Source organism: Falco peregrinus, chromosome 10 (assembly GCF_023634155.1).
Source record: "Falco peregrinus isolate bFalPer1 chromosome 10, bFalPer1.pri, whole genome shotgun sequence".
Taxonomy (NCBI): domain Eukaryota; kingdom Metazoa; phylum Chordata; class Aves; order Falconiformes; family Falconidae; genus Falco; species Falco peregrinus.
Window position 1 is genome coordinate 20,189,140 of NC_073730.1, and position 23,612 is coordinate 20,212,751.

Genomic DNA, 23,612 nt, shown 5'->3' on the forward strand with positions numbered 1-23,612 from the left:
AGACGCATGGGGGAGGATAATCAGCCACTGAGTCTGCAGGATTTGGAGAGACTTGGAAAACCATCACAGAATTTTGTAAATGGGGGAGGAGCAAAGGAAAGGAAAGGAAAGTTCCTTATTCCAGGCAGGACATCTGGTAAAGATATTTGTCCTATATGACAGGATTTTCCACCTGATGGTGTGTCTAACAATTTTTATTCAAACAAATAGCTTTCCTTGAAGTAAGGAAGTAATTTTTAACCTCTTAAAGCCAGAAGAGAATCTTCCTGCTAAAATAACAAACGCTGTACAATTTTATAAAACCTTTGCTAATTGTAAAGCTATTTGATTTGTTTTAATATTTCCTTTTTTATTTCATTTTGCTTTTGCAATTGATTTTTAAGCTAAAGAAGAAGAAACCTTGAGAAAACAGAAGGCAACTGCTGTTTTCTGTAAGTGGCTTTAATTCATTAGATCTCTTTATTCAGTGCTCACCCCCTCCCTCCCCTATTACAGCAGCTTCTGTCTTATGCCACAAGCAAATATAATTTCTGTTGTTGCTTCTTTGCAAAATCCAATTTGTTATGATGTATTATGCATGCCAGTATAATTGCAGAGGAGGAGTTAAACTGAATGACAGTTTAAAGAGGTGCATTCCTTTGGCTGTGTCACTCACAAAGAGAAGCAAAAAGAAAAGTGGGACAAATTGATGCCCTGATGAAAGTATTAATCTGCTAAGATTTCAGATGAAACAATGGGACTGCCCTAATCAAGCCATATCCTCTAGAGAGCAAAATGATGACAGGGATTTCTGATACACAGAAGATTACTATAGCCTCAGCAGCAGTATCAGTGGTGATATCTACCGTATTCTTTGTGTATACATTACTAGCAATTAAAAAGGTGCTTGTCAGTACCAATCTTAGCATAAACCATTTTTTTCCAAGATATGTGAGAGTTTTATGAGATCATGTATAATGAGTTAGTCTTTTGCCATTTGTTTTCTTAGAAAGAATAGAATAAAATATGTAATAATAATAAATAAGAGCAAAACAGCAAGGTAGGTAAGTATTCCAAGTGAAATCTCTTTAAAGAAAATGTGTAAGATTTTCACTGCAAATGAGTATAGAGGTTATAAATACAACAAATTACACCTGTGTAATTCTGATGCTGGGGAACATGATGTATCCATTAAAATAATGGTAAAGTGTTTTATACTTTGTATTTTCTTCAACAAATTGCAGTGGTAAAAAAGCAGCTTTTAAAGTCAAGCTGTTATTTTTTTACTCTTTACACCACTGAAATACAATTCCTTTGTAACATTTTAGAGATAACTGTTCCGAATATGTTTGTGTCAGTTGTTTTTGAGCTATTTCCTGAGTTTTTCGCAGACAGTGAGATCAGACGGTAACAGATATGTGGGGCAGGAAGATTTAAGCAGTAACCTTTGATGCACTGGGTACTTCAACGCTTGAAACTTTCAAAGTTACTCACAGCTGCCTACTGTGGGAAAGGACCCTGCAATCCAGGCTGATTCTTCTCCCCAACTACCTGGCATTATCCTGCCCCAGGACTTCAAAAGCACATGAGAGAGAGCTCCTCACGGTCCTTGAGCAGAGGAACGGATTTATTGTTGGTCTAAACTAGTTACACTGGTCTCTACAATACAGACAAAGTTCATGCAACAGGGAAGTAAGACAAAACTTTCATAGTCTTTATCTTGTAGGAATTAGATAAATCAGTTCTTCAAATGAACAAACAAAAGTTTTGATGGTTGAGCTAAGCGGGAATGGACAGCGGAGTTGACTGGCCAGTTGTACTATCATACCAGCTCTCCTTTTCAGGGGCATTGCATTTCAGAATAAAAAGCCTGTCCATTTCTACTGGTCATCATGAGCTGGGCACTGGAAACTTGCCTGTTGCTCCTGGAGCCTCTGCTCATTAAATATTCAACATTTGTAAGGGCAAATCACCAATTTGCTTGCTCAGTCATGTAAAGCTATGATTTGTGGAAGTCTGGGCTCCCCGTAATTGTGAAAACCACCCCCCTGAACTTTTCACCATGTCTCAGTATATAAATTCTACAATCCTTGTTAAGAACAATGTGAAATCTGAGAAAAGTAAGTGTGCCAGTTAGGTGTGAGTACTACCAGATGAGAAGCCAGTCTGACATTGTAGGTGCAACATTATGAGGTCTCCCCAAGAATCCTGACATGGAAGAAATAGTAACTTGGGGTTTTTTAATATATTTTTTTAATAGAAATGTCACTATAGTGCCATCACCTACTGTTCTAAGAAACATTGAATTTTTCTCCTTAGATCTGAGTTCAGACAGAATCAAGTCCCTGCATACTTATGGATTGAACAGGATCCTGTGATAATAGTTTTATCCCAGTGAAGATCAATTCAAAGAAAAAGACCTCACGCATTAAAAGCCTTTTCTGAGTGCTAGTTAGCAAGTCCATTATAAATAGAATCTGTTTATTATTTCCTCAGAGTTGTCTTATCAAATCCTCATAGAAATGAGATCTATCTAAAAGCATCTTTAGAAATTGCAGACATACAAATTGAAGCAAAGTGTTGCTATTCATGAATATAATCTTTTTACAGGATATTTTTGTACAAAGGGAAATATTATGTTTGGTAATTTCTTTTCAAAGAGACACTTTAGGCTTCTGTAATAAATAGTACTGTTATCAACACACATGAACAAGAGTCAAGTGACTACAAATTCTTATAGAAGTGTCATGTACTTCAGTAACAAATATTTCTTACAGTCACAGGGTTGTATGGTCCTGAATAGAAGTACTCAGAAAACAAAACAAAACAAAACCTTTCCAAGTTTTAAGCCTTTTTTGTGCCGGCTACCCCAGCTGGTGAAAAAGTAATGTAGCAGTACAAGTATTGCATGTGAATCATCAAAGCTGATGACCTAGATTTTCAGAATACTCATCTTTCCCACTGCCTTCAGTGGGTATGTGGGTGCCAAGTGCTTGCAACTGTCAAGCCATCAGCTCAGGTGAGAGCAGTCTTGCCCAGTCAGCCTCACAGAAAGCATCCCTCCCAAGAAAAGGTAAAAGAATCAGTATACTGATGCATTTCAGAAATACTGAGCTGCTGAAAGGACTGCATAAGCTTGCTGAGGATAGTCCTGGTATCTGTGTGGCCTCAGGATCATGGCCCCACAGAATGGAAATTGCCAAGGCACAGTATTTCACAGCTGGGAGAAGCATAGTTCTCTCTCTAAAGTTCCGGTAGTAAATGTAAAGCTAAAAAAAAAAAAAAAAAAAAAAGATTAACTTCACAGTTCCTTTCCATTTCATAGTGGATGAGACACTGCTCATAAAAGTCAGCACTGGCTTCTGACATGGAAGTCCTGGTGCATGCGTTCATTCAGTAAAGAATCTAGCATACATAGGATACATCAACTAATTTACTTTAGAAATCAGCAGTGAAATTAGTAGAAATCAGTAAGTGGTCATTTAGTTCTTTTTAACCACAATATTATCTCTGAGTATTTTTATTTTTCTACTCTTTTGTTAGAATGTCTGCTGGACAGTGTGGTTATTACAGATTCTTCTACAAAGGTCACTCATTTGCTCTCACCAAGTAAAACACCTTTGGTCAGATATTTCATTATACATATAAACAGGCAGGGAACGATTAAGCAAGACCTATAAAGTTTGGCTCAGGCAAGCTTTTTTACAGTGAAGAATGACCTTGTTCTTAAAGTTCAGTTCAGAAGACAAAGCATTGCCATTTCATGATGACTTCTGTAACTGGAGTCAAAACACCTTCAGTGCAACAGGGGTGGAAGATGGGTCTAATCCCCCCAGCCCACACTGATTTAGTTTCTTCATGCTGCTCTGAATGATTCCTGGTAACTGGTTGTCCAAGGAAACTATACAGGCAAGATTGGATCATGAATTTATCAATATAAAGAACTTCAGTGTTCTTTGGGAAGATTCCCTTTGTGGAAAATCGAAGGAAAGAAAAAAAGACACAGCAGCCTTGCAGTAGGTTATCCATAGAATAATCCCTACAGTTCAGTTAAGTCATTTCAAAGGCGATTTCTATTACCCTGTATGTATGGCACAACAGGAAGAGGCTCCGCATGTTATTACAGGAAGGTGAATCATTCACTGTAAGGTGCCTTTCCCTTATTGCTCTATGTGTTATAGCTCAAAGAAGAACAAAAAGCACCTTTCTTTTAAAGGCATTGTATTCCAGTCGCTATTTAGAGTAAGTAATTTGAAAATAGCTGCTGGCATTGTTTTTCATCTGCTACTTGGATGGATAGGTCAGTTTGAAAATGCTTCCTTCCCAGACATTTAAATATAAGCTAGAAGTGTAGTATTAACCCTCTTTTTGTAATCCTTTATCTACACCATACCATGATAAGTGAGCATGATTATAAAGAAGGTCTTGAGATAAATTAATCACAGGTTCAAAAAAAATCAGTATCAAATATTACATAATTTACTCTGGAGTATTTAATACAGGAAACTCTTTTCTTGTTTTAGAAGTAGCTGGTACAATTCTTCACGTTTTTAAGTACTGGAACTTCCCAAAAAATTTCAGTTTTTATCATCTTGTACTGTAGACAGTAAATGTCTATGGAAATAGCAGGGTAACAGTTATTAGAGAATAAAGAAGACCTCTCAGTCATTAGTGAGCCCCCTTTCAACAAAAACGATGTTGTTTTCTGTTGAACATGTACTAATGCCTTATCCTGGGAGACTTCTACATTAGGGCACTGTCCATTTCAGAAAAAGCAGAAAAAATATGAGAAAAAATTCTTGGCCTCTGCACGTTCCACCTGATCCCATGCACTCTTCAGTTGCATAAGGGAATGACCCCGTGCATGTTGCAGCTTCAGAAATGCACCTCCTGTCTGCACAGTGTGTATTTCACGGGCAGGATTTAGCTCTGCACTTGCTAAGACATTGCCATGGTTTCACAGAACAGCCCTGGCGACAAAGACTTTCAGAAGTCAAATGCTGGTCTCAGTGAATCACAGCTTCTTACCTAGACTTTGATATAGGGTCACCCCACACAAAGTGAAGAGCAGACAAGGACAGAGTAGTCCCATTGCTTTCACTTGCAGGTGTTCCATTCAACTGGTGCAACCTGGAGTAGTCCTGAACGTGTTGTGAATGTCATACAGGCCTTTAGGTCATCTTCTGGCTTGTGCAATCCCAAGCAAAGAGGGAGGAGCAGAGGATGGGCAGCCCCAGATGGCAGGCAGCCTCCATGACTCACAGAGCTTGCTCGTGCTCGTGCTCTTGGCCCAGAGGTAGCGTTCTGAGCAGTACGCGGAGTAAGTACATAAGAATTTCTCTGGGGTGATGGTTCGGTAAGAAGATTAAACATGAATCCAACTCGAAGCTCTGCCATGCGACATGCAGAATTCGGGCCTGATTCAAGACTGAAGACTTTTTCTTCTGTTTTCTGTGCCTTTATGATTCATCTGAGTTTATTTCTTTGTTCTGAAATTTATTAAAAGAAAAAGTGTATATCAAAAGGGAAACAGGTTTCACAATGTTAGCTTTGAAGCTTGTAATCTCCCACAGAAACTCCACTGAAACTTCCAATATGGTTTGCCCCAGAGAGGGCAGGTGAAAACATGATTTGGAACAGCGTGACAATGACTCTCAGCTCCAAATGCATCAATTAAAAAGAAAATCCTTCTGCCCACAAATTCTGCCTGTGCTCAATTAGAATGAAAATGTAACAGAAAACTAGATGGATTAAGTAGTACTTATTTTTCTTTCTCTCCAGTAGCCTAAATTCAATATAATGCAACTTTGTTGTTTTGTTTGTACAGATCTAGTTGCTTGCTTGGTCAGGCATTTCTGTCCCAGCCTTCTTCAGCTATAAAAGCTGCTAGTGGTGCTTGCATTCTTTTCATATTGTGTATACAATGAATTTGTATTATCTATTGTTTGTTCTAAACTTCTGACTTTATTTTGCCAAGGCTATCTGTTTTTAAATTAGTAATTTTCACTCCCTCGTGCAATTCTTCTAAATTACTTTTTGGAGTACTGGCTATTAATATTTTAGGTAGCTTTGATGTCTTACTTTATAGTCTTCAATTTTATTTTACATTTCACAGGTTCCTAGTTGCAAATAATCCTACAGGCAATTTTCTCACATTGCAACTATTTCTTGAAAGATGCTAATGTAGCAAGGCACTTGCAATACTGGGGGTTAAGTTAATCACCCAAAATGAGCTGTATTACTGTCAGTCGTATATAAAGACATCCCATAGTGAATTATGAGGCAGACTAGCATTAAAGCTCCTTTATAAAATACCAGAACCTGAAAGTGTGCAGAAATAAACATTCGTTTCAGAATCTATTGAGCTAAGGAATCTGTTGTTTGTTATTTCTGGACTTGAAGTTACCAAACAAATGCAATGTTTGTTTTTCCTTTAAGAAAACTGCAATATTGTTTCAAAAGCCTCTCTGAATCAAAAAAGAAAAAAACCCAACTAATTATTACCTTTATGTTATAGTATTTGGACAGGAAAAGGAGTTGACTGCTCTCTGTTCAAGCTAAGCGTGACACCCAAATAATAAATTGATAGATTAGATTACATCAATTAAAATTAAAATTGGAACAATTCTCATAGCCTTAGACTTATTTTCAAGTAGCCAAAATATATGTGCAATAGAAATATATGCTAATTTATTCTTTATATAGTATAATTCACAATATGTGTTTAAACAGTTCTTCAAAGAGACATTTTAGACTTCTACATAGTAAATGTCTGCCAGATATTTTTACATGTCCCCTAGAATTTCCAATGAAGTAAACTTCAGCTAGGTTCCATTGGGATGTGAATGATGAAACTTTTATCCAGAAAAATTGAACACTGTGCTGGAAATAGATCCTTCTGTACCTAGAACTAACAAGATGCTATCAAATGAGGTTTTCCTCTGCTCTAGCTGAGCACAAAGAAACATTTAGCTATGCAGGCTGAAGAACATAGTTAGGATCTTCTGCCAGGTCTGATTTTCGTTGGTTGCATCATGTGAAATGCTACAGCACTGTTCTGTGTGGGCAGTAGATTAAGGAGTTTTGGACAGTCTTAATGTGTTCTGTCAGAAGGATACTTTCTCAGCAGACTGACTGCTTAGAGGGAGGCAGAGGTACAGTTCAGGGCTGCATTTTAAAACAGCTGTTCAGCAGTACTTACAATGATCTAGGTTTCTGTTTCTTGTCTGGAAAAAAATTGAAATAAGATTTAGTTACATTGTAGTGATATGCATTGTTATGAGAACAAATATATTTTGAAGCAGAAAGATAGAGAGTGTGCAAGAGAGGTTTACGTGGAACACAGTATTTATTTGCCATGCATATTTGATATGCGATCATTAAATACGCAATAGAAATGTCAACATAAAGTGCTGTTTAGATCCTCCTATAAAAACAAACTGCATTGGTATTAAAATTGGAATGCACTAATCTTTGGTTAAATACAAGCCTTATTTGCTATCCAGCAAAGAAATGTTTGGTTGAGTGTTGTTAAATAACCATATATTTAGCCTAATTTAATTTGCCCTTCATTTACAAAGTCTGATAGAGTGATACTGTGTCAGTGTATTCAGCACTTTCACATACAATCATCTACCACTGTATGGGGACTTTTCCACTCTCACCCATTGACATACAGTCACTGTTATCACCAGCCCAAGCCTAACTTAAAAGTATTTTGAACCATGGACAATCCTTCTTACAAAGGGGAGAACACATCCGTCTTTTCAAGGAATATTTTTGTATGACATAACAGTCATCTGACATAAACAGAACAGATAAATCTGTTCACTAGTAAAGTAACATTTGAGATAGGTGGCTGCATTTGTGAGTTGGAAATTAGGATGAAATGCTAAATGTTCCTACGTTAGGGTATTTTCATTTGGGTGGGTTTTTTGGCTGGCATATCCATGCTGACTTAAAAAGTTATTCCTTTCACCAGGCTGGACTCAGGCTTTTAAACAGCATTTATAATGATGGTTTACATGTACTGAAAAGATTCTTCTACAGCAGTCATTGGAAAGGTACTTTTAATCAGGGTATCCAATTAGGAATATAAAATACACCATACACAATTGCCATCCAAAGCTTACCTGGACCAGCAGTTTATAGGGAGCTTTAAATTGGAGTTTATGCCCTGCAGCATATCTCTTCCTTATAGTCTTTGCAATTATTTCATTCACTGTAATGCAATCAGGAATATTCCTACTGCATATGTATCTAGTATTTTGGGAGGAGTCTTACTGCACTATATTATTAAGTTAATAATATTTTGAGAGTTCCATAGGTGTACAATTTACCTAAAAAATGTCTTTCTACAAGTCTTTCGGTAGGTTTACCCAGCAATCATTCAAGTGCCCGCAGTGTAATGCGGAGAAACCTGAGCTAGATTTAAATTCAAATACCGGTAACAATCTAACCAAGGCAGCACTGGGCTCAGCACAGCCAATTTACTTTGCCGAGAAGCTGGGTAAATTAGCTCATGCTGAGCTCTGTGCTGCCGTAGCTGACTGCTGGAAGTACCCAGGCTCACTACTTTAAAGCTAGTGTGGGTATCTCTCTGGTGTACTGCAGTCATTGCGGATGTACTCTTGCAGTACAGTGTACACATGCACTTAAATGATTACTTTTCTGTTTGGGTATGTTCCATCTATGTTTTTGTTGGGTATGTTCCACGTAAGAATTTCCTAATTTCCTTGGCATTATTGTTATAATTTTTATCATATCCCCTGTTCTGTTTCTTTTGGAAAACAATTTCAATTTTTAATTGGTTTTGCCTTCAGCCTCTTTCCAGTCCTGCCACGTGTTTTGAGTTGGAGCAACCAGAGTAAGAGGTATGTTACCTACTTCCATGTGCTTCATACTGCTGTCTGTATCTGCCACATGTGGATGTCTTTCGTCTAAAATAAGTATCAGTGTGGTGCCGCCCCAGATGGTAGGGAGATGTAGTTAACACAATGCCATCATGATTGCTTCCTCTCCGCAATGTGCCTGTGCCCAGTGTCCCAAGCATTGTACATAGCAGGTTTACTGCATGCCAGTATCCTGAAGGATGTAGATACCACATATGTTCTAGAATGACAAAAAGCTATAGTGTGCACAAGATATGCTGGCAAAAATTAAATTGATGAGAAAAATCAGAAATAAATTTTGAAAAAATGAAAGCAAGAATTACTGATGTTCAATCATTTTTATATTCCTTCTCCAAATGTTGGGATGCCTGGTTTTTTCTCCTTTTCCTGTTCCATTTCTTTGTCCTTTTCTGCTCTGTCCGCTGTGAGTCTGACTTTAAAAAGATGCTTTGATTGATACAGCATACTCTCAGCTTGTTAAAAGCACACAAGGGTTACACATTGCTTGTGATAGAATAATTAAGCACATACCTTGGTACGTGAGAAATACAAAGGAAAATTAACACAACATTTGTCTCATTCAGCAGGTTTAATACAGTTATTTATTTTTAAATATCTGGTGAAATAGATACTACCATGAAGGGAGCCAGGCAGGTAGACAGAGATGCAAGCAGGTCTCTGAACTCTATTGTTTTGGAGGATTGATGAAAAATTATAATCTTTGGCAAAAATTCTGAACTTTATGAGAGGAGAAGGCTGCAGAAAAAAAGGTAGTACTGTATTTAGGGATTTCATTACATCCTTCATTACAGATCAAAATGAAAAAACAGGATTTTAATAATGAGGTATAATTCAAAATAATTAGACAATTAGAATAAATGCCTCATTAAAATAATGAGATTTGTGTGCTATATAACATTACATATTTTTTCCTCATTCCAAAATATGGAAGTTTTCGTCAATACATTGAGCTCCCTGGAATGCTGCTCTGCGAAGGGTGGCTTTTATTATAGCCCTGAGCAGGGACTAGCCCAGGCCGCGTGGCGCTGGTGAGTGCTGAGCTCTTGCCGCTCAGAGGGACACAGCATGTTTTTCAGAGCAGATTGGCAGGGACCATACACCTTAGCTCTCCTGAATTTGTTTTGGAAAGAATGATGTGAATTTTGTCACTTTAAAAATGATCTTATGGGGAAATAGCCAACGGTAAAATGGGTGTTAGAATGACAGAAACATCCTGCCCTCCAGGCTTTTTCATGAAAGAAAAGTATTTCATTGCCATTTGAAACAAGCAGAGACATATATTTGTTTGCATTCTCCTATCGCAAACACTGAATCAAAATGGTATGAAGATACAGGGAAAGCCATTACCAAGCTGAGCCGAAAGATGCCAGGTTTCAGCCTGAGAGAAATTTGTAGCCTGAAGTTATAAGCCACTGAAAATAGGTGTTTATAATGGAAGTGCCATCTTAACCTTATCTGTAGTGGCACTACTGCTTTGCTATAATATCTCCTCTCCTAGCATCTGTGAAATTGTAATCTGTCCTATGGCTGGTAACTGAGGAGATGATGAAACCCAGGGATATGCTCTGAACTACCTTAATTTATCTGTACTAGGTTTTTACTGACACATAAAAAAGGAAGGTGAGCAGGGGGCGAGGGGCTGATGTCAGACAGCTGAGTGCCTCAGACGTGCTTGGGAGAAAGGGAAATAGGGCACCAGATGACTGTCTGCATCAGTCACCAGATTATCTTTTTATACCTCAATATTTTTTCTTTCTCTACAGCAAATATGGAACAGAATTGTTCATTATATTTGAAGGTTTCATCTATGATATTTGTTTTTCAGCCTAGTGGACCTAAAAGCAAGCTGGTGTAGGACATCATAGTCCTGCTAATGAAGATGTTATCTCTGCAGACTTTCTGCTTTACTCAGCATTAATGCCATCCAGCTGCTAAATAGTGGTATGTGCTACACTGATTCTTTGTAATTAAAATAGCTCTTCTGTCACTGCCTGTATCATGTAAGCATGGTGAGAGAGACCTGTAATCCTATCTTTAAAAAAAGTCACGGTAAATATTTTTGTTGTATAACCACCTAGTTATTTTTGTCTCCTAAATCATTCAATCACCTCCAAATCATGAGTCAGCCTTATCTGACGGTTTTGTAAATTGAGCGATTGTATCTTTACTCACACAAATTATCTTTAATGGTCCAACAAATTAATTTGTTTTTCAGAGTGTTGTGTTTCTATCCATTAGCTCACAGTAATATTCAAAGATAGAGGATTTGACTCCTTAAAAGTTTTCTTACAAAATTAACCATTTTCCCATTTGAACACGACACTTAAATATTGGAGGGTATAAGTGATGTGAGCCTCTCATGTCTTTACCTGGGGTGAGGACCAAACAAAGTAGAATTTCAGTCCTGCTATCACTCTGCAGGGCAGTTCAGACAAATCTGATGAAGCTTTGGATTTGATTCTTTACTGGAGAAAGAAATTGGCAGAAAATTCTGTTACCCAAAATGACTAAGTTTGAACTACTCCACTTAGCATATCTTTCTGTAGCCAGTTTTCATGTATTTCATATGCATAACACAGAACTACTAGAAAGAAGGGTCTTTTGGACAATGCAGCATGTACCTAGCCCTCTGGCCTCATTCTCAGAAATTACCCTTATTAATACCCTGCCTTATATTTACATTACCTTCTGATTCTCTTTACAGCTGTGTGAGTGCTCTTATTCTGGTTTACGCAGATACACAACAGCCATCAATGATTTCTCAGCACTTCACATTATTCAGACTTTGCTAATTCTGGGAATTATTTGACTGTAAGGGACTACATTTGCCTGAGGGTGTATAGTTTGTTAGTGACCCTGGGGACAGCCAGTGTAAGCAGAGCTGGAGAGACAATTCATGTGGGTGCATGCACGTGCGTTAAGGAACTGTACCATGGAGCTCTGAGCCTATGTGAAAAGAGCAGTCATATTTCCCATACATAGATGACATTTATAATATTATTTCCAAATACACTAATCCCATTTTTTTTTCTGAAATAGAAGTATAGAAGGTTATAAGGAGCAATCTAAATTAGTAGGTATTTTGGAAAACAGGGGATATCCTAGAATAAAGGGGGACGCAGATCTAAATTTCACCTTTAGGCCAAGTGTAATTGTCAGGAACATTCAACACTGAGGTTGCAAATCATTACCTTCACAAGGATGTATCCAGACTTTTTCCTAATTGGTATCTTGTAACAGTGTTTGCCTAATTATCAGAAGACTGGTTCAAACTGTCTTAATTTTCTTTTTAGTAGTGAAATATAATTCTTTTAAAATTGGCATTACAATTTCAGATGTCTCCCTCCAAAAAAATGCGATTGCCGTGTAAATGATGTTTAGATTAGCAGGTTGCTTATCTGAAATGTTGGCTTTTCTAATACTTGTTAAGACACTTTTAGAGTAGTTCCAGTCCAAAATTGCCATAACTTTTCCCATCCTATTTTCCACATATCCTGACACTTTCTTCTGTCCGTTATCCAGATGTCCTTCATTACCAACGTAACTCTCTGATCAGCTGCAGCAGTGCTGCAGCAGTGACCTGAAATTGGAAGACAAGATCAAGTTTTAAGAAGAGCTATTTTTTTTATTTTATTAGTTTACAATGAGCTGTACCTTCTTTGGCAACAAACAAATGAACAAAGAGACTTTTACCAGCTGTTTGGCTGCCACGTGCTTGCATGCCTAGTTTTGAAATTAGAGTTGTACTTCCTAATAGGTAAGTACAGAACTACAAGTGAGTACAAACGTGCTTCAAGGAGCACATATATATATATCTATGTATGTATGTATGTATATATGTATGTATATATATATATATATATAAAATTTGTATCAGGAATGCTTAAACATAAGTACTTTTGTTTACAAACAGAGCACTTCTAAACATACTTGCTGTCTTTAGGTACATTGGACTTTTAAAGTATAATAAAATAAATAATCTTATCAGTGCTATCTATAAGATAGAAATGGAGCCTTTAATAGTGCTAATTATGAGCAAACAAACTGACAAAATATCCTGCTAAATGAACAAGTAGTTGTCCACCTCAGTGATGGAGCAGTTAATTATCTTCACCATAGATGGAGTAATTGCACAGATGTATTTGTTTAGTGCTGTAAGAGCACATTTCACATGTAATAGCTGGGTCTAAATGTCTTCCCTGTTTGCTTTCTGAGATCTTCATACAGACTGCAGCAACATCCAGCAGCACTGGGTAAGTCTTCTAATTGTAGCCCCTCTCTCCCTTCCACATTAGACTGTCGTCACAGAAATCTGAAAGAATATGGGTGGCTGTTTCTTGTCAGTCTGTCTTGTGTATTATAGTCTCAAACTATTAGTTAAGAAGATGCCAAAGCTAGAGGGATATTCTACAGCAAAAATATAACCAAGTTCACCTCAACTGATTTCCATCTGAAACAAAGAAAAAACTCACCAGAGGTTCAAACAGGACAATCCTAAGAGCCTTCAAAGTAAAACTTTTTGTCTGTCTGGATAGACAGAAAAATACCCAAGATATTGAGTCTTGGTTTCTGATTAAATTCTATAGCATTTGGTAAAAAAAAAAATCTATCTTTTTAAAGTTAAAATATAAATTTATATAAAATTATATGTAAATCAAACAGTTTTGCCTTAGTGAAGCTGGGTTAAAAACATTCTCTAGAATCATAAACCACAGGAACAGAAGCTGAAAAAAGCATTCATTGAAATTCATGCCTCCAGAATTTATACATTTATATAGCAAGTGTGTTGTGCTCTTTCAGACTGGTGAGCTAAAGTCTTTACTTCGAAAAATGATCTACTGCCTCCCCACTTCCCTCAATTACCACCCTTAATTTCAAGTAACAAACACCTGTTCTCGCTAGTGGTTACTTTTTAATTACCTTGAGTGCCCTAATTCTGTTGTTAAAAAAGTTTGACATTCCTAAATCCAACTGTATACTGAAGAATCACTAGTTTGTGAGCTAGAAGTGCAGTCAGAGCTCAGGTATTGATCTTGGAAAAAAAATTACTGAGAATTGTGGGGATTTTGCTCTGACAAGAAAGAATGACTTTTAAGGCCTCCAAAGATGCAAAATTCTTTCAGTGGCATGCATTAGTGATAATCAGTGTGTGTTGCTATGGTTCAGTAGAAGTCAGTACCAAACTTCACAGAACTCTTTCAACCTTTTCTTTCTAACTGTATAAATGTGAAAGTAACAATAAATCTTGTTGACAATTACTTCCACATCTATTGGCAGTCAGTCAGCTGCAATGTGAACAGCATTGTGCACAATATGTGCAGCACAGCCAACACCCATTAACTATCTCCCTAGTTTCTCCTGTGACTTAGAGAACATGTTATTTTTCCCCAGTGAGCAGCCCTTTCAAATGTTGAATTAGTAATATTAGCACCAAATACTACTAATTTGTCAGCCAGGCTGTGTTTTTCCAAAGTGTTCACAATGGGGTCTGGTAACTGCTTTGTAGTGCAGCAGAGCAAAGATGAAAATTCATAAACTTTTGTAAATAATTTGTATAAGACATAAAGAAGTGGTGTAAAATTAATCTTTTACCATTAGAATAGTCAGTATATATCTAAAAAAAAAAAACCAAAAAAAGCAGAGTTTCAACCCTGTTCAGCAACAAACTTCAATGCATACTAATACGGGAGCATACACATAAGTTCTTTGAAGAAACAGAGCTGGAAACATTTTTAACAATATGAAATACTTGTTCAAACACAGTATTGTCAGGACCTCTATATTTTCAGACTTTAGTGACTAGCTTAAACAATATTTATGAAGAAGAAAAGAAACCTTTCTGCTATAAGTAACAAGTTTCTATTGTATATCATGCATTCATTGCTTGCATACAGTTTTCATTGACATCAGTATGAAATCTGAGCAAATAATTGTGTAGCATATGAAACTGAAAAGCACAAATGGATCAGGGTTGATAGTCTTATTTTTCTAATCAGTTTTTTCTATGCAGTTCTTACAGGCAAATGTACATACACACTTATATGTGAAGCCCTACTCACATCGAGAGATAGACCTGTATCTAATTTTCATAAATACATAGCTATCAGTAAAAACATGACATTCAATAGGCAACAGAAATTCCCCGTGGACATCTGAAAAATTAATTCAGCTTCTTTCCTCTCACAAAATTGTTTATTTTCAATTCATGCTTAGTCAAATACAGCATATGAATGATATATAAGTAGGGGTTGTTACAGCTAAAGCTATCCATAGTTCTCCCCATTGCAAGATTCCCAACAGGTCAACATTAAGCTGACTGATTTAGTGTGAGGAGGGAAAGGGAACCACTTTGGTGGCTAGGGAAGATGTATAGGAAGTCTCTGCCGGAACAGTCTAAAAGTTGGAAGGAAGATTGTGAATTATGTGTGATTATCCAAGGAGTTTTGTCCACATCTGTATAGCCCTATTTTTTAAAGAGAGAGGATGTAATCTAACTGAAGACTGGGTGGCAATATAGGAATACTGACTGCAGGGAGAGCGTACGTTACTGAGGAGCTTTGTTTCCTTGCACTCCCTGGAAAGTTCTTCACTTCCAGTACTCGAGAGCTGGCTGCCCCAGGCTGTGAAAAGCCACAGCATGAGAGACCGGGTGCTGTCTTCTGTGACTGCCAGTCATTTCTCAACCGGACTAATGAATCAATTCTAATTTCTAAAGGAGGCAAAGAAGTCCACAGAGTCTCTCTTGCCTGTTGCTTGAATGTCCTTCCTAGGTTTTCAGCTGAATCATTTGTGGGTTTTGATACAGTTTTAGAATACCTCCTGTGTTGCTTTTCTGCACTCTGAAAGTTGTATTATAGGAAAACTTATAATATAGGGAAAACTGTATTTTGTTCCTGGTGTATCAACGTTGAATGAAAAAAGAAAAACCAAAAATGAAAAAAATACATTGGGAGTGAGGACTGTGGGGTAGGTTCTGTTCTGGGAGTTATTACTGATTTACTGGACTCTGGGCCAATAACTGGCAAACAATTTCAGTGCTATATGAACTGGATATCTAAATCCATTTTAGACAGCTGGCCTGATTAACATCCACAGCTCTCCCCAATATGACGACTCAGGCAGTTCCTTACAGATTTGATTACTTGGAGAGAAGAACATTGCCCAGGGATTCTGGAAATAAAATAAATTTCATTACTCTAAAATGTGTTCTGAGGTGCTTAACATCTAGTTCCCAGTTTTGTCATTAACCTTCCTGGATCCATTGTGTATATTGTGGAACTAACAAAATTTTGACTTTGTTTTTTGGCATGGTTAGCCAATATTTTTAAAACACTGTAAGATCCTTCCATGGAAATTTCTACATAACAGAAATGTAGTGCCCCTTGCAGAATATATTAGGTACTACCTCTTTCTTTCATTTTACTTGAATTTGAATAAAAAGAGTTAACAGAACTATCCAGCACTAACAGAGATGAAGCGGTGATCTTTGTTGTAAAAACTGCCTCTGCAAGAATGTTATTTTTTTTTTGAAGTGAGTCTTCTGTTTTATGCTCAGCAATTGCCCTGTGTTTTAATTCCCTCATAAGGATCACCAAAAAAAAAGGAGGAAAAAAAGGAAAATATAGGACTATATGCTGTAAATGTTATGGTCACATATTTTTTCCCCACAAAGAAAAGGGAACTGCTACAAATGTTGATTTGTTTTAAACCTTTCAACAATCGCAGATTATTGAAATACTAAATTACTGGCACACAAGAGAACTAGATGATTGTTGTTCCACATTTACAACACAAACCAAATGATGGCTTGGAAAAAAAAAACAACAGCAGCAAATATTTTGAGTCTTAATTATCAGGCTGAAAAGGCTGATGAACAAAAGAGATAAGGGGGGATTGTGTGCAATAGTCAACGGAAGGACAAATACGCTAAAAAAAAAATAAATTAAAGGCTTTGTCAGTCTCAAAAAGAGAAACAGACTTAATTATTATTTTCCTCTTCATTCCATTTTCAGAGCTTTATCTGAAACTATAACTTACAAAGAGCAATTATAAACAAATGGCACCCAGCATGAATACTTCTCTGAGGTTTGATTGTCTCATCCTTGGCTCTTACATCAGCACAATGATGTGTTGCCCATTGGAAACCAGCATGACTAGGACTGTAGAAGAGAAGCCATGCAGTGATTTAAACCTATAGCTTCATTTATCTGCTCCATATGGAATTGCAACCTGGACAATAGCATCAAGCCATTAAAATGAAGGGCTTATTCCAATGGAACCTGGCTAGATTAGTTAAAGTATTCTGCAATTCATGGAGAACAGCAGAGAATATGGAAATAATTTCCTAGAATAATCCAGAGAATTACTTTATGCTTCTGATATAGATCGCTGGGGAAATAATTTAAAAGCATTTTTAAATATCTTCCATTTTCTATTATGAGCCTTTGGATTTCCACAGTTTGAGAGAAGTGAGACACTGTGGCTTAGAAAACTAATTACAAAACATAAAAATGCTCAAGTCTAATGGAACAAATCAGACAGAAAAAAGATTTCCATACAGAAAGATCAATGCTGGAATGGAAGCTGCAGCTTTTACATAAGTGTCTTCCTCTCAACATCTTTGTTATACATTCTCTTTGTTCCTGTTAGCTTACTAATTAGCTGTGATTTTTTTTTTAATGCCCCTTACACTGGGTTAATTTTGTCTTACTCAACAGCAGGGGTTTGTGTAATAATAATTCACATAGCAATGTCAATGATTAAAATCCTTTCATTAACATGGTACCTTAAAGATAATGAATGTGAAGCTTTTAGCTAACCCAATCTCTAGGCTCAGAAAGGCAGTTTTTGCAGAAAATAATAAAAAAAACCCTCCTTGTGCAGATTAGCTTTTGCCAGCAGAACAAATGAGATCTTTGTTTGGGTGTATTACAAACACAAAGTCATACAAATCAAAGAGCATTTATTATGAATACAATGATGTAGCATGCTTCTTTTGACAAAAGAATTCTAATAATGTACTTGAAGAATGCAAAACAGGCATTCAGAAGTGCTAATTTTCTGGCATTTTCTGTAGACAGCACTGTCAAGGCAGAGATAATCAACTGAGGGGTCAGAGTGCCTTGAGCTGAATGTTGTCAGAGATGTGGCGGAAGGTGCTTTGGGCTGGATACGTCATTTCTCTTCAGCCTCTTCAAGAATTTTAAACAGGTTTATGTGTCAGGATACATGAAGTGTGGTTCAGTAATTAGGGACACAAGATGAAATACCATTTTGGAAAGTTTTAATAAGTGCTGGAACAACTGTTCTACTGAACTTGCTGTCTTTTCTAAAAAACACCTTTCCACCTACATTTTAATGGTTCTTACATTTCATTTTTACTAAGTGCAGAAGATGTTTGCTGGATGAATTCATCCACATACAAATCTTATAACTAATAAAGAAAGGTGCCTTAGCAACAGCAGCAGGGTAACAACATTGAGAAGACCAGTAACTCTCATTCAAACCAGTTACAGCATTGTCGCCTTAGTATACTGTGCTTTCACTTCTGTAAATCAAATCTTGATTCTGAAAGCATTCTATTGTACTATGTAATCTGGGTTATATTTTTTTAATATCAAATAACATTTGTACAATAGCCAACTAATTTACATTAATAAATTCTGGCTTTAACAGTTTTATTTAAAAACTAGGGGGGAAATGGTTTTGACACCATCTTTCCTGGTTGTTTGTAGCATTTTTGTACATTTAAAACTATTTTTTCCCAGTGGAGTGGAAGCTTCTAAATCTCAAGTTAAGGGATCATGCTTCAAAGACTCAAGCAAATCTGTGCCTTTATTTATGTAGATGCTGTCATTGAAGTCAGCTGTGTGCTTGCTAAGCCTTTACTGTGTTAAGGTTTTTAGCAATTGATCAACATGAACAGAATTCCTCAGCAAACAAGCTCAGCTGACATTTTCAGTGGGGCGATAGCCAAATGGATCTTTCAGATTGTCTCTGTGCTGTGTCATTCATTCAAGAAGGAGGTCAGTGAATGGGTAGTTAGTGAGAACACTTACTGCAGCTGTAGCTTCTTTATAATTTTCCTGTGGATAATTTCATATATTTTTGTCTTTAGTGCATTGCTGTTCCCATTGCTCTCATAAGCACAAATAATTGCTTCCATTTTTTAAAGGAAAGAAAGCAGAAGATAGCCCCCTAGAAAGCTGAGTCACTAAGCTGGCTACTAAAATTAATATAAATATGACTAAGTAAAAGTTTCATCTGATGAAGGCATTAATACGAAAAGTTGGAATAAATGCTTTTTTATAAGAGACTGTCAGGACAAAGCTTCAGGGTTTGATTTGCCCAGCAAAATGCAGAGTCTGTGAAAATAATTAATCTTATACATGTGTATATATACATATATATATATATATGGACTGTATGTTGTTATTTTTCATCATATTTTGGCTTACAGGCAATATGTAACTTGCCTTATAGCTCCCCTCTAAAAAAAACACTGCACTGATCCATATGGATTCTTGTGTCCCAGAATGACTTGCAGCCTCAGAAAAGCAAGAAGAAAAACCTTGTTCTCCAAATAAAACCATGGTGAAAAATATGGAGTAGCTGCAGTTTCTTTCAATTCCATGGGTAAGGTCTGCTGCTAACTGGGCACACAGCACTCTGCCAGTTCCAGCCCTATGACAGAATAGGGCACGATGCTGGGACTTGGGTAGTGATATAGCATAATATTGGGACAAGAGAAAAGTTTTAGAAGTACAAGAAAAATGCATGGGCACTTGGGGACTGAAGAGAGAACACGGGGCATAGAGCAGTCACAGTTTTAATGGAGTTACACTGAGGTAGTTCTGATGAAATGGAAAATACCCCTTTTTACCAGCTTGGAATGTAGGCAACTCAAAGGTGACACGAGACCAGCTTCCCTCATACCACACTTTCATGTTCACTCTTGGTACATCTCTGTGTTCCACACCAGAACATAGTTTATTCCCTGTTACATAATCTGAACAACAATTTTGTATGATTCTTTGGATTTTATTGGTAAAACTCCAGGAATTCTTCATGAAGAAGTAGCATATTGAGTTCGTGATTATAATTATTTATTCTCTTATAGAAAATGCTTCCTAGACTCTTCATGACATCATTAAATACCAGAAAAGGAATTCATTGGCCCTGATAGAGTCAAATCAGTATTTCTTTTTCAGCAGAGACAATGAAAATACCCAAGACCCTCAGAAATTCCCCTGGGAATGTACTTCTAAAATGCCGATTTGTATATGTTTAGTATTGAAGTAATCATTTTCTAATTCAATATTGAAATAATATTGTCATTGTGATTGGTTTTATGTTTAGCATTTTTGAACCTCTTGAGTACTCATAGAAAGAGAAATGCTTGACAGACTCCTTGCTCCTCTTCCAGGGATGTCCTCTCAGCTCTGTAATTCACTAATTTCCTCTGCCTTTTCTCTGTTCTGATATGCAATATTTTCCTCACCCTTCCAAATAATAACAAACTGTTACTTATCAATAAACCTTTTCCTGAAAGAATGGGCTCAAAGGGATCAACACCCTGACCTCCATCTCTCTGTCCTGGATGAGCTGTGCTCAACTGAGACATAGATAGTTACCTATCAGTAGATACCTGCTTCAATATCTCTTGTATATCATGTTATCCAATTGTATCTTATTGAATTGAAAAATGCCTATCAATCTCTTCTCAGCCTGCTGATGTGTGAGAGTGTATCTTCAGTAAAGACTACTAATAAAAGAACCAGACCTACTGTTCCTATGTATGTATTGCCATATTCTGATAGACATTTCAACTTTGATGGCAGATGGAACGGCATACATGATAAAAGAGAGAGGAAATCAAATGAAGTTGAATATATACAATTGCATCATGGATGAAGGAGATATTTTTTCACTGAAGCATCTTATTCCTGTATGAATGGGGATCATCCTCCAGTTACTAGAAAGGTATTGGTACAACTTGGGGTTTTTTTTTGTTGTTGTTGAATATCTTGCTGGTCTGATTGCAAAAGGAAAAATAGTGAAATAAGTAAATGAAAATAGCTTCAGAGTTGAAATAATTGTTAGTTTGAGGTGTTTGGTTTTTGTTTTCCTGAAATGTCTGGTTGGGTAAGTGTATTGGGGTTTTGTGACCATGTCCCATTGTGGAGTTTATAAGAGGCCCTATTGTCTTGGATGGGTTTTAATTTCAGTACATCAGTTGCAACCAAGACAACCTTGATATTGCAGTTTGTCACGTTTTTTTATGAGCTCTATCTCACTGAAGTGCATTCTTCCTAGCCTGCAGCCATAGCCTACTAGTCTGGAACAAAACTCTTGCACATAACGAAAAACTCTTGCACGTAACAAAAAAAGTAAAATCATACCAGAGAAAATTAATGGGCAGTCCTTTCTACCGGCTTTGTAAAGACTATGACCTCAGCGAAGCTGAGTCAGTGTTTATGTTGCTCCTTCTGCCTGGAGCTGTGCAAGATTTCTTACTTCTATAAATTTGGTCCTGGAGAAACATATTTATGCAGCCAGAAGATGTGTAGGTCAGGATTTGGTCTCAGGTCTAAAGAAAAAACGTATATTCTTAGCCTATATGTGATATAGGTAGGTTGTCTGCCAACTACAGTTTGTATCTTATCCTTGTGGTAGACCTTGCCCCCAGTGAATCTTGTTGGCCTTTTTCACCTATGGTATGGTAGCAGTGGTTCAGCTTGTGATCTAGATGTACCATTAAGTCCAAACAGAGATTATTGCCCCATTCTGACAGGGTTTGGAACAGTTAAAGGCAAATGCTGAGAGGGAAAGGAAGAGAGATTTATAATACAGAGATCGGCATGGTTAGAGTAAATGTTTTCTTGATTCTCTAACAAAAGGTTGGGAGTCTTTCTACTTCATGGAACAGAAATGCAGGACAGACTGTAATTCCTCAGAATAACAATCCTGACATGTAACTCTGAAATATAACTCTGAATCAACCCTTTGCTGTCTCCAGTAAGGACAATGGTTGCATATAATGGAAAGGTCAGATTCCAAGATGGAAAACCACCACTCTCCAAGTAAGAGAACTGAAAATGTTTTGGAACGATTGTTTGATTTTTGTGGTTTTACCTTTAAGGGAAAATATCAATTGTATGGAGTTCCTCTCAAAAAAGAATTTCTCTTGCAAATGATATCACTTCAATGATTACTTGAAAATGGCATCATCTTACGAGTTTTGACAGGAGTTCAGGTTTTGTGTTTGCAACCTATCTGTACTGTAGGCATTGTTTTACTGTCCATTGTTCAGAAAATCTTCATGTGGTGAAGGAAGTGGATGCAGAGATGACTGGCAAAAGTTAGAACAGTCAATACAGCCTTGCACTGCAACCTGTGCTCCTTTCCTTGCTATTCCTGAAATAATGAGATACTTATGGTGTATCTGAGTACTACAGTATAGTTTAAATCATAGAAAAATGCTTCTCTGATCATCAGGTGAAGATTTTATGCCTTCGTCTTGGACTGGAAACTAAACAGGAGTCCATAATTAATTGATCATTTGAGAATTAGATGGCATTAAACTGAATTTATTTTATTAAGCTGTACTACTTGCCCAAATGAAAGGCTCAGTACTCTGATGGACCTCCTAAAAAGAACAGGGAATACGCTCTGTACAACCAATATCTTTTCTGTTAATATAAGTTACTGATGTAATTATTTATGATTAAAGAATGAAAGAAGCGATGCTGAGCCAAATATGTCTCTAAAAACATATAATAATGGTAATTGCTATATATCCTTATATCAGAACAGGAAAAAAGAGAAGGAAAGATGAAAATATGCTATAGAAAAGAAATTGTAGAGAAAAAGAGACTATAAGCACACTTGTTAGAATTTCTTAGGTTCAAAAGCTTACTTCAGTGTCAAATTCACTATTGGCCGTTACAAATGCTAGAAATGCACATGCTAATACTTAGCAGCCTTGTTAACAGATGATTGGTGAGAAAGAATTTTAGCCTGCAGTGTCTTGAATTCACCGCTACACACATTCTCCATCCCACTCCCCCATCCCCCCAGTACATGTGTGTCTTAATTTCACATGGGTAGAACAATTTCTGGAGTTTGTGTATGCTGCTTTTAATCTGGTCACCACCAGATGATGTGGATGATGTGTTTCTGCCTCTTTCAGCACTTCCAGCTCTTTGTGGTCCTGTATCATGATGAACCTGAAGTTAACCTAGGTCTCTCCCACAAAACATTGCAGAAAACTAATCCACCATAACTCAGAAACCACTTTAAGAAAAGGAACAAACTCTGAGGCAGTAAGTTACGCTACTTGAACTCAGAATTACACAGATTACTCATACTGACACTCACGAGTACAAAATGGGCGCATTTGTGCAAGTGAGACAGAATAAGGCACAGGAAAGATATAAATAGGATACGATCTGCTTTTAGCATGCATCCTGCTAGTAACTGCTTTATTGGTTCTATTCCTTTTGATAATTTTCAACACCAGTAGGTCAAATTCTGTAGCCGTGTTTCAATCATGTGCTAGTAAATGATCCTATGATAAATCTTAGGGACTCCCCTGCAGGAAAGTTAAAAACTGTATCAACTAAGATCTCGCTCTAAACGTGTTTAGATGCACCTCTGAATTTGATGTTATCTGTATTCATGTCAATACAGATCACAGTAGATTATTTTAATGCAGAATAT

At 36.9% G+C, this 23,612-nt stretch overlaps 1 long non-coding RNA gene across 1 annotated transcript; it reads left to right on the forward strand.

Moving 5' to 3' along the window:
* The first annotated feature begins 367 nt into the window (after nucleotides 1–367).
* Nucleotides 368–10,814, forward strand: LOC114012445 (uncharacterized). The gene is made up of 3 exons (XR_003554880.2): nucleotides 368–431; nucleotides 8,802–8,852; nucleotides 10,717–10,814. It is a non-coding gene; the product is annotated as an uncharacterized LOC114012445 (long non-coding RNA).
* The last annotated feature ends 12,798 nt before the right edge of the window (nucleotides 10,815–23,612 follow it).